Source organism: Condylostylus longicornis, unplaced genomic scaffold (genome assembly GCF_029603195.1).
Source record: "Condylostylus longicornis isolate FDR11 unplaced genomic scaffold, ASM2960319v2 ptg000011l, whole genome shotgun sequence".
Classification (NCBI taxonomy): Eukaryota; Metazoa; Arthropoda; class Insecta; order Diptera; family Dolichopodidae; genus Condylostylus; species Condylostylus longicornis.
In genome coordinates this window covers 3,441,374-3,457,313 of record NW_026577980.1, presented here as the reverse complement: position 1 = coordinate 3,457,313, position 15,940 = coordinate 3,441,374, and the positions used below count along the sequence as shown (strand labels likewise).

Sequence of the window (15,940 nt, the reverse complement as noted above, 5' to 3'; positions counted from 1 at the left end):
TTTGCACTAGTAAGTGCGATAGTTTCTTTGCTCATTTGTTACCTAATGTTAAAAACCCAGTCCAGTTTAGAGCTCAAGATCGATCCGAAAAACCTTGTTTCAGAGGAAAAAGAAATTTTGAGCCATACTCGATATTTTGCATTTCCTGCAGAAAATTACTAACTGAACTAAAGAAAACTGATTCTTAAGTTATTTAACAGCACAGAAAAGACCGTATTCGAGCCAGTAACCGATAAGTGTATAATTGCTGTACCACCGGGGTAAAATCGTCTCTGTAGCTTCAAAATAAATTAAAAATTTTGTAATTTGTGTATACATATGTCAGTTATAAAGTATTTAAAGTTTCTGTTTTTAAAAATAATATAAATTTACATTTTTATGACAAAAATAATTTTATATATTTCTTCTTTTTCTGAATTTTCATTAATGCGCAACCACACTGATACATACATTGTAATATAATGTCAAAAAAAAAATTCTCATTTATCTATTTTAAATGTTATAAAATGCAGACACATAATATGTTAACCGCATCCTGAATTTGGGTTAAAAGTGTACTATTCTCAATTGTATTTATGTATATGCATAATTGGTTATGTGTATTTTCCGAAAAATAAATTCACACATACACACTATACTTACATAAATTTCATAGATCATGAAAAATTGTTCTTGAAAAAAATTGCTATTTTTTTTGCACACATATTTTTTAAAAAAAGAAAAAGTAAAACTGAAAATCCAATTATAATACGTTATCATTTTCACACATTTGTATACATACTCATATATTACATATGTATCCATATAGAATAATGCATGTGACATCTGATGTTTCTTCCCACCATAAAATGTGTGTATGTATGTCCTTAGTTATTGCCAGTATAGGGGAATTAAAATTTCTGTTCTCGTTTTTTCTTCTACTAGTTTTTAATTTCAGTAATTTTTCTCTTTTCATTTTCCTTGAGGAAAATCCTGTTCCTCAAGGAAAATGAAACATTAAAAAGGTGTGAAATTTTAAAGAACATTATAAAATAATTTTATTTTTTTTTTTTACGAAATTATTTTTCCCCAAATCCTAGTCATATAATGTAAATAATAAAAAAAAACAATAACAATAATAATTATAATAAAAATAATAATGACGATGATAACTGTGATGATGGTGATGAAATGTAATGTGGTACATGTGGTAATTGTGGTGTTAATCATACATATTTATTCTAAGTTAATCATTGTGTAAATGTTTTATTTTTTATATGGTATGAGATTTCCAATGTCAAAAACAAGTAGTAAAGCGTTAATTATTATGAAAACTGTTAATAATTATTAGGGAAGTGTTTTACTTAGAAAAATGTTAATTATTAATCTCTATAGATGAAATTTATAATTTTGATTTTATTTAGTTTATTTTATTAAGGAGTTTTTAACCCTTTAGATCCAGCTTGGAAAATAATAATGTTAAGCTAAATCAGTAATGCATATTCAACAAACTTCATTCCTTTAAGAATATCGTTATCGCACCAAATTCATATAACGTATGTAGTTTTCAACGGCAATGTACTTCTCCATTATAATACAATTACAACACATAATAAACTATTTTTGATGAAATATCGATCTGCTGATTTGGTGACATACCGCACTTATTGTTCGCTGCTGCATCAACATTTCGGCAAAACTATTTGTAAGACTACCGTATATAGTGAATTTAACGTATAATACTGCCCGTTGCTCACATCAGATTTGTTCGTCTAGTTAAGACTTGCGATCAAATAATTTTATAAGATTATTCAAAGCTAATTCAAGAGCAAATCAATTTGTATTTCAATTTATTTGGCCGAAATTTTCCATATTATGTAATTTAAAAATCATATATATTTTTTGTTAATATTACAGATTTGCATTCCACAATATTAACTTCACTTTTTTATAACAAAAAAAAAAGTACAACCAAGAGAGTGTTAAAAAACACAGTAAATTTTGGTAATCCTTATCTTTTTTAATAACTCAAATGTTTCATGTAGCCTTTTTGTTTTCCATGAAATTCCTTAGTATAAAAACCATACATTTTTTCCCTATTATTTACTTTACATTAACTATACAATAGTTGTTCATATAGTTTGCAGTAAATTTTTACTACAATTTTAGTACAAAAAAAAACTTGTGAACAAAAACATAAAATATTTTTTGTTGAATATTTGCAGGGTGATTTTTGTAATAAAATGCTTCCTTATGCTTATGAACAGAATAAAATAAGTTTTCTGGCAAGTGCAAAACGCAGACTAAATTCTAGAGAAAACGGTTTTAGTTAGGTTTTCCTTAAAAACCGAGTTAGATGGATACTTCTTTAGTACTCAAGGGAATTAAATACTCATGGAAATAAATTTTTATATTTAAAACTGAATTATGCCGCAAAGTATATAGTTGTATTTATATGAAATTAAATTTTTCTAGAATCCAATCGGAGGCATGAATAGCTGAACCGATAATATGATTTTTAAAAGTATTGTTTACATAGAATTTATGTAATAATACATTTTAAAAATAATGGAGTCGTATATGTGTATTATAAAACTATAATAAGAAAACAAAAAAAAAACAAAGTAAAACATGTGGAAAGAAAGCATTAAATATGTATAATTTAATTTCAATAGCTTTTAAATATATTACAAGGATAACAATGGAACCATGTCCTTGATATTTATTCCATACACTTTTTTATTTCTTATTTTGTCTTTTTATTTCCATTATTTCTTCACATTCACATTTTCTTTTTTTTTGTTTTTTTTTTACTGTTGTTACCTTTGCAATTTTACGATATCGTCAAGTTTTAAGTTATAAAATGTTAAAAAAAAAATTGCATACAAGTATTTTTAATATTTACAAAAGGCAAGGTAGGAAAATGACAAGGAAATAAAAATGAGGTATAATTAAATTTTTTTGTTTCCTCATTTTTACCACACCTACTTATATGTATATATATACATATATATTGTTTTACTTTTGGGAATATTTCAATTTATAAACAATGCATAATTGTAAATGCTACGATTTTACAGGAAAGAAAAAAATTTATATAGAAATAAATTTTTTTCTTTCAAGATATAGAAATTCCTTACGAACTTACTTTATAAAGTACTATTTTTTAGGAGCAAATATAATACACCACTTCGCGATCAAGAAGTTGTTGTTGTTACAAGAAGATACGCGGAAATCGAGTAGTAGACTCCTATCAAAATCAAGCAACTTTATCACGTGGACAGGGAGTGATAAGGATAAAGAAAATGCTTTTGTTAATCCTTTAGCCAATATATTCAGTTCGCGTGTGTCACCAAAAATAGGTTTGAAAATCAGTGGATTAATATTATTGACCAAGATTTATTTATTTTAGTTACCAGCGAACGAGAGATTATTGTGGGAATCTTGTATTAATCCTGAAAGACGCGAGGGGTAGATGACCCAAACATGTTCCTTTTGTCACTTAGCTTAACGAGGTGAAGTTTTTCTTAAAACTATGTCTGGTAACCTATCATCCCTAGGAAATGCTATATACCCAAATTCCTACAGCAAGATTTTCTGATTGTTTCAAGTGTCACTTCTTTGCTTCTTCAAGTTGTTTTAAGTGTCAGAAGCGGCCCTACCATTATGCTATACATTCACCTCATGATAAACGGGGAACTCTATACATAGTTGAATTACGAGCTTGTAACCAGTAAATTACGGTAATACCTGTTCTTAACAAGTCTAGGCAAAGCAATAATTAATGGTTTCGTTTGTCTAGAAAAGTCTCTTCCTTCATATTTACCGTAAGGATAATAATTTTCATATAGCATAAATTAGTTTATATTCCCGGAACAAAATTTTGCATTTTTTTATTTGGAAAGAGTTTTTGTATAACTTAGATATAAATATGATTTATTTTGTGACATTACAATAAGCACACATTTATATATGATGTAAAAAAATTTTCACTTCATTGCTCGTTTTTTTTATTGCAATTTTCCTTTTTTTTCTCATCTTAAACTAGAATAATAATTTTCTCTTTGTAAAAACTTTATTCATAGTATTTTATCATATCACCTACAATTTACAATAATATTCAATAAAATAAAGTGTGAGCATGATTTAGTATTTATTCTCTTATATTTATTTATGTATAAATAACTATGTAAATGCTTTTTGCATTTATATATGTATAAAGCAATTGAATACGAAATTTTATAGGGTGTTGAATGTAAATTTCATTATGTTGTATTCATTGTACGTATATACAAAAACGAATATTATGTTATTAAGTAGATATCTTAAATTTTAATGTTACATAAAATAAATGGTTGAATCTGGCACTATTCATATTATTGCCAGATTAGAAGAGCAGGTGATTTCACATTATAAATCTCTCAATTCAATTTTATTATCAAATCTGTTATAAATTTTTAACAAAAAATTATTTTAGTATGAAAAAATAAGCTAAAAAATTTGAAAACTATTCAAAAAATAAATTAGCGACATTTTAAATCAAAAAATTACCCTATACTCGTACATCTGCACTGCGACAGATACAAGTATATACTACGTTACGTTAACGATAAAAGAAGAGAAAAAAAAATAATTTTTATTTTGTTATTTTTTTATGTATTTTGCTATTTTGTTTTTTAGTTGTTATGTTTGCTATCATTCATTCAATATAACGGTATACAATAGTTAAAAAAAAATAAATAAATAAAAAATTTCATCTATACTTTTTATATTTTAGTTTAACAATTCTTCAGTGAGTATAGAATTTTAATATTTTTTTTTTCTTTTTCCTCTCTTTCTTCAAAAATATAATAATTTTCCTCGCTTTTCTTTACTACACTACTACAATTATTTACAGAATACTATACTATACGGAAATTCAGAAGCTACAATAAATTTATATTTTTGTAGGAATATTGAAATAACACAATTATTTCAGTATAACAGTACAATTTGTACATACACATGTATATACGCATACATACATATGTATATATTAATTTATAAAGTTTATGTGTTTTATTTTATATACGTGTACATATGTATATAGATAAAAATATACTCTTCGTAAAAATGTTATGTGAAATTTGAATTGAATAAAAATGTAATTCGTTATTTTTCGGATGAATTGTTATGAATACATAAAAAAAAAACAAATAATAAAATATGACATAAATTGATATCCTTTCGATATATATATATATATATATATATATATATATATATATGTATATGCTCATATATGTGTGTATTTGTATATGAATATTTTTTCCATATATAATTTATACATTATTTTTGATGTACGCCTATATAAGTACAATGGAAATTTCGGCTTTTGTTTTGTTTATTAGTTTTTGTTGGCTGTATTGTGCGTGAATATTTCCTTGAATTTAATGGAAAATGAATAATGAAAGATACATAAGTGTATTGGGTATAATAAATAATATGCTTGTTAAATTTTTATGCCGGTTATTTTTTTTTTTTTCTAATGTAAGGAAGTATAAAAATTTATTTCAAATTTTTACCCATATATTAGTATAACACTTAGTTTGCTAAGATGTTAATCAACTATATTATGGTATTTATCAATTTATATTAAACAAATGATTGAAAAAGAAAACTTTGATTTTTACTCTTATATAATTTTGTTTTTCGTCAAAAAAAAAGCGAAATTCGACTATAAAGATTTATAGGCGCTGACTACTTATTTCTGGCGATATTCGGGCAGAAATGTTTTCACATTTTTCCTTCTATTCCCCTAAATTTTGATGAATTAAGCGATAATAGTTTTAGTGTAATTTTTGAGAAAAAACTAACTTAGATTCTAAAATTATACATAATACATAATTAAAATTGTTTAACATTTAGGTACTTTCCCAGAATATCAATCCCGTCAACTATTTTTATTTGCAGATGACAATCATATGCAAATAAAACAATCCTTGTCAGCTTATGTTTTTTAATTAATAAATAAAAATCTCTTTTTTTTTCTGCTTGTTTTGCTTTTCTATATGAAAATCAGATCATGACGCTGTGATCAAAAAGTATTGAAATTCCTGAAATTCAAACTGTGAATTGCAAAATGTGTGCAAATTATGTTCCGGGAAAGTACCGTATTTTAAATTAAACAATATTTCACTTAAAAAATTTTAAAATAAAATCCAAATCAAAGATAATGGCTTAAAATCACTTTTTGATTTCATTAAAATATTTTAATTGCTATACAATTAACTTTTAACTCTATACATTAGAAATTATTCTCGAATTCCAATTTTACTATAAAAATATACATACTTATACATATACATTTCAATTTTTAATGCTAAACTTGCAAAAACCATTTTATGGTATGAAATTGGATATTTTCCCATTTCTATATACAATTAAAAAGTGAATTGAATTTGACCTTAATTACTTTTTAAAAGAATTTAAAATAATTTTCTTAGATGGTTACAAAAACACAAAAAAAAAAACAATATTAACTGCAGCATTGCAAAAGTTTGGTATTGTTTAACGATAAAATTTTATGAAAAAGCAACAAAAAGAATTTAAAGTACAAATTCAGTTCAATATTTTTTATCCTCTGTTTTGTAGAAAAACAAAAAATTTCTGTATGATTCTGATCCAAAAATTAAATAGAAGACTTTATAAATTTTTTTACGTGTGTTCATTTAAAGCCAAATTTAATGTTAGCGAAATTTAAAAGTTATATCAGCTTTAACAGATTTAAAATTGTCAAGATGACGGAAAATATGTAGAAGAAGTGAATTGGCTTTTTTAAATGACAAAAAACTTAATAATTACCCTGATTCTTACAAAAGTATAAAAACTAACACAAAAATGATTTGTGCCACTATTATAAAATTAATTTTCAAATGAAATTTTTTATAAATTTTGGTACTTTAATAATCATCGAGATTTAAATAGCAATATTTATAAACGTTCTAACTAATTTCACAAATTTTTATAAAAGTGATGACTTCTTTTAATAAAATGGGGAAAAATAATAAAAACATGGTTTTAGAAAGAAAGCAACAAAAAACAAAAATTCTTTAAAATTGCATACTTTTAGGTCTTTTTTTTTTTTTTTTTTTTTTTTTTGAAAACCCTTCTCTAAGCACATCTATACACAAATTTTAAATTTATAGAGCAATAAATTTTAGAAAAAAAAATTTTTTTATTCCTCTTTATCAATTTTTCAACCGGAAATACATTTTTTTTACTTGTATACAAAAAAAAAAGAATCATTTTGGTTTCGATTTTTGTGAGAAAAAAGAATTATTGCAGGTTTTTGTTTTTTTTTGGCACAATTTTTATCAATGTGCTTTTGTATGTCTATAAAAAATTTAAATGTGAGAATGCATAGTTTTTATTTTCTCTTTTATACACATAGATTCCATTTTCGGTTTCCTAAACATGTCCAATTATGCAGTAAAATATGACTAAAAAAAAAGAATCTGTAATTATTTTAGAGTTCATATTTCAAATCATATACTTACTGCAAAAAATAAAAGTGCATAACGAAAATGACATCAAATTAATTTTGAATTCTCATTAGGAAGCCAAAATTTTTAAATAAAAAACAAAACAAAAACATCTGGCAAGAATGATTTTAGTTATGTAATGAAATTTAAAATTCAACAAATATTGAATATAAAGAAAAATATAAAAAAAAAAATTATTTTTCGTAATTTTTTTTCAGGACTTTCAAGACTAAATATAAATTACGACTATGTCAATTTATTTCGAGTTCTTAAAATATAGATTTTGTCCCATGCATAAATAATGGCATAAAATATGTAATGACCTTTTGAAATGGTGTCCTAGAAACTGAAATATTAAACTCTGTTTTGCATTTTATTGTCTCTAAATTTTTTGAAAACTATATGCTTAATTATTCAAATTATTTTTGACCACATACTGTGGTTTGTACAAAACTTTTATTCCCGTCTATTTAAAATGTGTTTTAATGGCACTTGACAGATTCGTACAAGTTGTCAAATGTGAATACATGAATGAATACTTTTACGCTTACACGTGATGCTTATTAATTCAAAATTCTTAATTTTTATGTAATTTGGTCACTTGGTCATCTACAAGCTTAAATTGTCAAATCAAATTTCTTAATTTTTTTTTGTCCAATTCTCCCCTATTTTTTTTTATTATTTTTATATTAAAACCAAAATATAATTTTTAATTGTTTATCATTTTTTAAATAAAAATTTTCTTTCAGTTAGTATTCAAAATTAGTTTTTATTTTTCTTTAAAATGAAATTCATAATTTTTTTTTAAATTTATTTAAATAGCTAGTATAAATGCGAAGTTCAAGATTTTTTATATTTTTTTGTTTATTCTTGGATATTTTTTTTTCTAAATCTTTTGCCAAAAAAAAATTATAGAAATGCAATATTATTTTTCATTGCCGCCAATTTTGATTAAAATGCACACAAGGAGAAGCAAATATAAAAAAAAAACAACAGCCGTAAGGGCTCATTTTATGGCATAAGCACTTAAAGAAGGTTACATTTGATAGTAAATTAACGTAGAAAAATGTCTATAAATTTAAAAAAAGAAAAATTAAAGGAAAATAAACAAAGAAAAAACTATTTAAAATCTTTGAAAATGAAAACTTTTTTTATATATTTTTTTTTTTTTCAATTCAAGTATTTGTATATAAAGTACTTAAAAACTAAAAAGAAATATTAAAAAAATAAAAAAAAATTGTTATTTTGAAAGAAATTTTATAACTGTTTGTATTTAAAAAAAAATACTTATTTATTTTGTTTGTGATATAAAGATTTCTAAGGTTAGGGAGAGAGAAATATATTTTTAAAATTTTCTATATAAAATCAAATAAAATATTTTAAAAAGTTTATGTATATGGCAAGTTTGCAATGTAGCAACGTTTTCAAAACAAAATTATCTGCTGTTATCAGTAACTCAGTAATCAACATCAGATGTTGTAATCTGGAATCATTGTTAATAATTTAATATGCTCTTTTAACTGTGAAATTTTATTGTTACTTTATAATTATGTGGTAAACATAATTAGGCAATTACAAATCGTAAGCTCAATACAGTTTTAGTATAAAATATTACTACAATTTTGAAGTTGGGTACCATTTTTCAATAAAAGTAAGTCATTAAAGAATAATAAAAAAAAATGAAACAGTTTGTGCCAAAAACTGTTTGCTCCTCAATGTCGCAATTTCGCCAACTTCTTTTATATATAAAATGTTCATTTACGCAAAAACACAATACACATACTTTTATATAACTATACTTTAAAAGAAACTTATCGCACAATTAAATTCTTTGTCAAACATGATTCTTTTCATATCGTATTTAAAATAAAAACAAATTGTTTTTATTTTAATAACATTTTTTTTCAATTTAAAAGCAAACACAAATTTTATAATAAATGCTTTTGCAAGAAAGAACGCTCGCATGTAATGCGAAAAAAAATAACTTAAAAAAGGGGAAGAATATTTATGCAATATTCTCCCTGGGATTTTATTTTGTTTTTTTTTTTAAACTGTAGAGAATTTTAATGTTAAAAAGAATTTTAAAAAGAAAAAATACCATTGAATTTGACATAAAATATAAATGAAAATTAGAAAAATGTCTTAAAAAAAATTTTGATTTGATGAGAATAAAATAAAAATTAAAAAAAGTATGCGCGGCGAATCTATACAAAAACAAAATAATTGAAAAAATCTTGTGTCTTGATGACCTTAGAGAAATTATTTAATTTTACACCAAAAATATTTTAAAATTGAAATAATGAACAATTTATAACAAAATTCTCTTATTTTACTATTTAAATTAAAATTATAATAAAATTTTTTTATTCAAATTGAGTAATTACCCGATAATAATAGAGTAATTACCCGGTCGACTGTTATAATTCAGCAAAGCATTATTATTTTTGCATACAAAATTACATTAATTATTGTATTAATAAACCAAAATTTTAACTTATTCTTTTTTAGGTTTTGCACACGCTAAGGAATTGACAAAAATATTACAAGAAGCAAGTAGTGGATAAATAAATGGAAAATAAAGCTTAAATGAAGAAAAATTTATGCATGTGAATTTCACAAACAGAAATTTAATAAATCCACCACAATTAAGTTTCAATGGTACTAGAGTATTAATCCAAAACAAAACAAAATACTTGAGAATGATTGTGGACTTCAACCTCAGATGAAATTAGAAAACCAATATAGAAAAAATTATTGGTTCCTAGGTATCGTTTAGATGCAGGAAAGAAATCTCTTGAAATATGATTGGAAAGACATAACTAAATCGTGGTAGTATTTAACGCTGAGCAAGAAAGTATGTCTGTAAACGTTCACTTATTTTTTCTTTGCAAATACCTTTCTTCTTTCAAAAATCCTTTATTTCCTTAATTCCTTATTCAAAAATCCTTTATTTCCTTAATTCCTTATTATAACTAAAAGTAATTAGATTTCTCGTTTTATGACGGAATTTCCTTTACTTTTTTTGTTCCATTTTCAATTAAATCAACATTTCAATTTTTGACACCTTTAATCCAAAGTGTCTTAAATATAAAAATTATGATTATTCATAAAAAAAATTACTATTATATTTTTTCAATTCTTTTTTCATTACATTACAACATGAACGAATGATCCTTAACAGTATGAGCTCGAATAGAATGTTAAAGTCTCTAAAGTAATAATAACGGAAACGGTATGCCGGTTATAATTGAACAAGTACATTTTTTTATTACATTTTCGAATTCTCAGAAAAATTTCATTAAGTAATTTATTACTTTGAAAATTAACCAAAGAAATCCACTAACTAATGAAAATCTTTAAAGTTATGGTTGGTACTTCTTGAAAATGTTTTCATAAAAAATCCTGTTTGATTATAAATATCTTTAAAATATGAATTGTTATATGCAAACCAAACTTTTTTAAATTTTTCTATTTCTTTTTTTAGGTGATCACATTTACAGCACACGTAGTCTTAAATAAACCACATATACATTATGCAAAATGTATAATGCATAACACTGATTGTAGCGAAAGACATTGGTGAAAAAAGGAATCAACTTTAAATTTAAGTAGTATAACAGTAAAGAAAAGTAAATTTTAAGCTACGTGATGAAAAAACATTCAAATGTGGAAATATCTTAAAATTTAAATGTTACTTTGAGTAGTCGAAATCATACGAGCGATGTATTAAGTTCTTCAGAAAGGTAAAGTTTGGCACGAAGATTTGTTATTTAAACTTAAGAGTTTGATACACTTACAATTCGATTAGTTACTTAAATCATACAACTGGAAAACTTTACAATTAAGTAAAACGAAGAGTACTTAGAGAAATTGAGGCAGGTGTGTTTCAAAGCAATATTCTGGGTCTTATATTATACTTACTTTACACAAATGATATTTTGTAAGGATTTGGGACATTAACTGTAACATACATTTATATATATAAGTATCCTAAAGAGAAAAACGTATATTTACGATAAAGTTGAATACCAAATTTTATTATTATAAGAAAAATATCAGAAAAAAAGAAAAATCCTATGGAAACCATTTAGAATGAATGAAGTTGCAATCTGGTGCACATTAATGACATTTAGAAACTATCAGACACTCAGGGAATTTTACAAGAACGTTTTCATTTTAAAATGTTTTTTTTTTGTTATCACTGTACTAACAATACCATACCATTATTATTGCTTTTGTATTTTATGATGAATACAAAAATCTTCGTTATGTTTTTTTATTGTTTATGAATCGTAAAAAAAAATTTATTAAAAAGTTCTTCAGTAAAATTTCCAAAACATTTAGTTTTTTTTTCTTATTTTTCATGTTTTCTCCTCATATATTTTTAAATTTCATCTTTAAGACGTTTTCATGTACATACCTTCTTAATATTAAATAAGACCTTAAATTTTTTTACAAGAGACAAAAATAAAATGAATACAAGAACTATATGGTACCAAAATTTTAAGAAGACATGCAATTATTACATATAGATGGAATAATTTCATAAAGAACATATTTTTAAATTTCAAGGATGTACCTGATTTAGGAGGATGATTTTTTTTGGTATGTCTAAAAGTATGCAATATTCTGCTATAAAAGATTTGCAAAAACATGTTAGTCAACAATCTAATATGTGAAATTGAAGTATCTATTAACAAAATAAATAAAAAAAAAAATGTAATATTACGACAAAATTTAAATTAGTTGAAAGTTTGAATCTAAGAATATCATTGCTAAATATTGGGATGAAATACCAAATAATTTAGACTAACACAACGCAACAACGGCTTCAAGTCAACGGCTTGTTTTTTACACAATGAAAAAAATGATAACGAACATTATACAACTCAGCCGAGCTAAAATCTGACAGCATTTCGCCGTAACATCGAAGTAACTACGATGGCCCCCGGCAGAAGCTAATGATAAATACTACGTCAGAGAAAACTCCACGAACTTGCATTGACTACAAATCCATCAACTTTAACCTAGACTAAGACGGGAAGGTGAAAGGATCAGATAATTTAAGTTTTCGTTTTTTTTTAATTTTTCCAGTAAACTTGAAGTCAAAAATTTTCTGAATGTTAACTACATATTAATAAAGTGACTATACTTTCTCAAACTGCCGAATTCCAATAAAAAACTGTTTTTAAAAAAAATCTAATGAAAATTTCAACTGAAATTGCTTAAAACAAATGTTTTCACATATTTAATACCGATGGTAACACACAGTTTATTTTTATTCTATATTTAAAAAATAACTTTATGTACGTACTAAGTATAACAACACAAAAAACGAAAACGAAACGAAAAAAAAAATTGTGCACGTGAATTTTACACGATACAAAGTGAATTATGTATGTATAAGGTTTCATGGATATTAAGGATATTAAGTGTGCAATTATATTGATTTATAAAACGTGTATTTCAATATTTAGTTTGTTTGTATGAGTTATAAAGTTATATAAATTAATGCCAAATTATAAATTTTTATGATGTTAAAGGTATTTTCCTTAGCTCATAAAGCAAAAACAAAAATTGTATTATATACTGCATTGAGATGGAAAAGATACAATATTAGAGTTTATTAGATTTAATAAACTTTGGCAGCCAATTTCAAGTATTTTGGAACTAATCAAAAATTGAACTGACTACACATTTTGCATAAAAAGTTATAAAATGCATAACTAATATTTTTTACATTTCAGATTTTGGACATTGGAAACTTGGGATATCCAAAAGGCATCATGCGTGATAGATTGTTGTTCGCTTAATATTATCTACCAAGAGGAAGATATCAGGCTTTTTCTGGCCAAACCCAAAATAATCAGTTGGTTTCACTTGTATTTAAAATAAGTATTAAACAAGGAATTTTTCGTTCTTTAAAAAGTGCATGTGTGATTGTCAAAAAAAGTAACGATTTACAATATGCAACCATTTAAATGAAGTTATAATGAATATCATATGAACACTATACGCATCAAGTATAGGGTTATCAACTTTCAACAATTAAAAGCGAACAACAAATGAACAGAATTCAAATAATATTTTGCAAAATATATAAGACATGAATATTGCAAATACATTCACGGGGACCAAAGTCTTGTATATAACGTACTAGTATATTATACCAAAAATTTATTCAAGATTTATTTATGCAATTGATTCGAATATTATTGCAAAGCATTGGAGCGAATGCAACATTGCAGATGCTTATGTATCTATTCCATATTTTCATTTAATTTTGTCATATATATATGTCTACATATATAAATGTCGTCATATACGCGACACATGCCTGTAGTAGATATGTGATCCTTGACAAAAAATTTATTCACTACCAGAACATTTTCAATTGCTTGTGTAAATAAAATTGAAAATATTTCTTCTAAGTTTAAAATAAACAAATTAAAAGAAAAATGTCAAAAGTTAAAAATGTTAGTTGGGGGATTTTTTTTATTTTATTTGTTATACTAATTGCCACAACGTATTTTGCTTGACTAGCATTTTCTGCCTATTTTTTATTTTAGAGGAAAATTCGCGTTTATCAACAATGAAAAAAAAAATTTCCATCTAACAATTATTTTATTTATGAGATTTAACTCTGTTCCGTTTTGGGTTCCGTAATCTTTTACAATTTGTTTAAAACAGCGGTTGAAGATTTTCAAAAATATTCTGTACAAAAATGTCTTTGTATTATTTAGCTATGTAAATCATATTTTATAATAACGATTGCTCTTAAATTTACTGTAAAGTGCGGCGGGAAAATTTGATTTGTAAGAATGGAATTAACAAGAACGAGAAATCTGCTGGCATTGAGCAGGAGGAATGTCAATATTGCAGTTGGCATTTTGATTGGACACTGTTTATTTGGAAAAGTTGCGAGGAAGTTGGAAATTTCCTCATCGAATGTTTACCGCGAATGCAATGACATCAGGGTGGTAAAGAACATGAAACACGTCCTCAACGAGTTCCCCGTCCTGATGCGTAGGAGAAGACATTTTTTTGGAGGATATCGGTTTGATTGATTGGAAGAGCTCACGGGCGCTCTTGGACCATCTGTTAAACTTTGTCAAGGGATTTGAATGGACTTAACGGGGAGGGGTGTGTTATGGAGGGAAGTCGATAGGCCTTTTATTGGCCTTATGCAAGGTGGCGGCGTCGAAGGTGCTACCTCCCCTCTTTAGCTAACTATAGCTAACTAAATCTTAAATTTCATCAACCAAGTTGTTTAAATTAATTAATTAATTTATTAATTAAATTGAATTTGTTTAGTGAAATAATCTAGTATATTAATATTTTACATCACTTTGATACGCTATTCAAAATTTGAAACCTATTAAATTTTTAATCACCACTTTATATTCTACATTTTATTGCACATTTTATTGTACTTATACTTTTTATTATAATGATAGATCACTTGAATTTAATGGTCCTCGAATAAACAATGCATATTTTTTTTAACTTTCAATCATAATGAAGAACAAGAAAACAAAAAGCAATAGCATTCAACAAATTAAAAAATTTTGCACATGAATAAATAGAACAAAAAATCATTATTTAGTTTCAGGCATTGTTTTAGTTTTATCGGGGCGGATATTAAAGAAAATTCAATAAATTTAATAATTATAGCAAATAAAATATTGAACAAATTCATTTTACTTTTAGTTTTTAATGGAAGAATCACGTGGCCTTGATTTAATAAAAGGTTAAAATTTTTGGACAAATCAATATAAATATTGTATATAAGTATGTTGATGGCAAAAGCTGATGACATTAACATCTTTACTGATATTCAAGCACCCATGAAATCTTTGCAGTCTGATAAGTTTACTTCTGGAACGATTCTAGATTTTAACCTAATCTCTAAAAAGTGTGCGATTGTTAAAAATTGTGTAGATACAAGATATGTTGTAAGGTGTACTTGTTCGGAATAACGATGCACACCTCTTAACGGAACGAAATATAATCATTACAGAATGAAAAGATTTCTCATTCTGTAATAAATGCACGTAATACGATTCTTAAAACGGTCCAATGTTTAAGAACAGTAAAAACCTTACTTGGTTTTGAATAGAAATATGTTCGATATTACACATACAAATCAAATTCCAGTTTAATAATAAAACCACTTTCAGCTAGAATGCAAACTTTATATATTTAAAAATAGTTAAAGAGACACCAATCATTTCGAACTTATGTCGACGCCAAATATCAAAATTTATGCTAAGAAAATATTATACCTACAGTTTATGAATTACCCGTATCAAGTTATGATATCATCGTACGTATATAAATAGTTTATAAATTTCCTAATTAAAAAAGTAAACTTCATTATTTATTATTTCATATATACGTACATTATGCTTATATTAAGCATCCGTACAAAGTAAAAT

At 25.0% G+C, this 15,940-nt stretch overlaps 1 protein-coding gene across 4 annotated transcripts in view; it reads right to left on the bottom strand.

Moving 5' to 3' along the window:
- LOC129619338 (uncharacterized) overlaps window positions 1–15,940 on the bottom strand; it is a 63,724-nt gene that overhangs the window by 46,741 nt on the left and 1,043 nt on the right. The gene's annotated exons all lie outside the window — the stretch shown is intronic.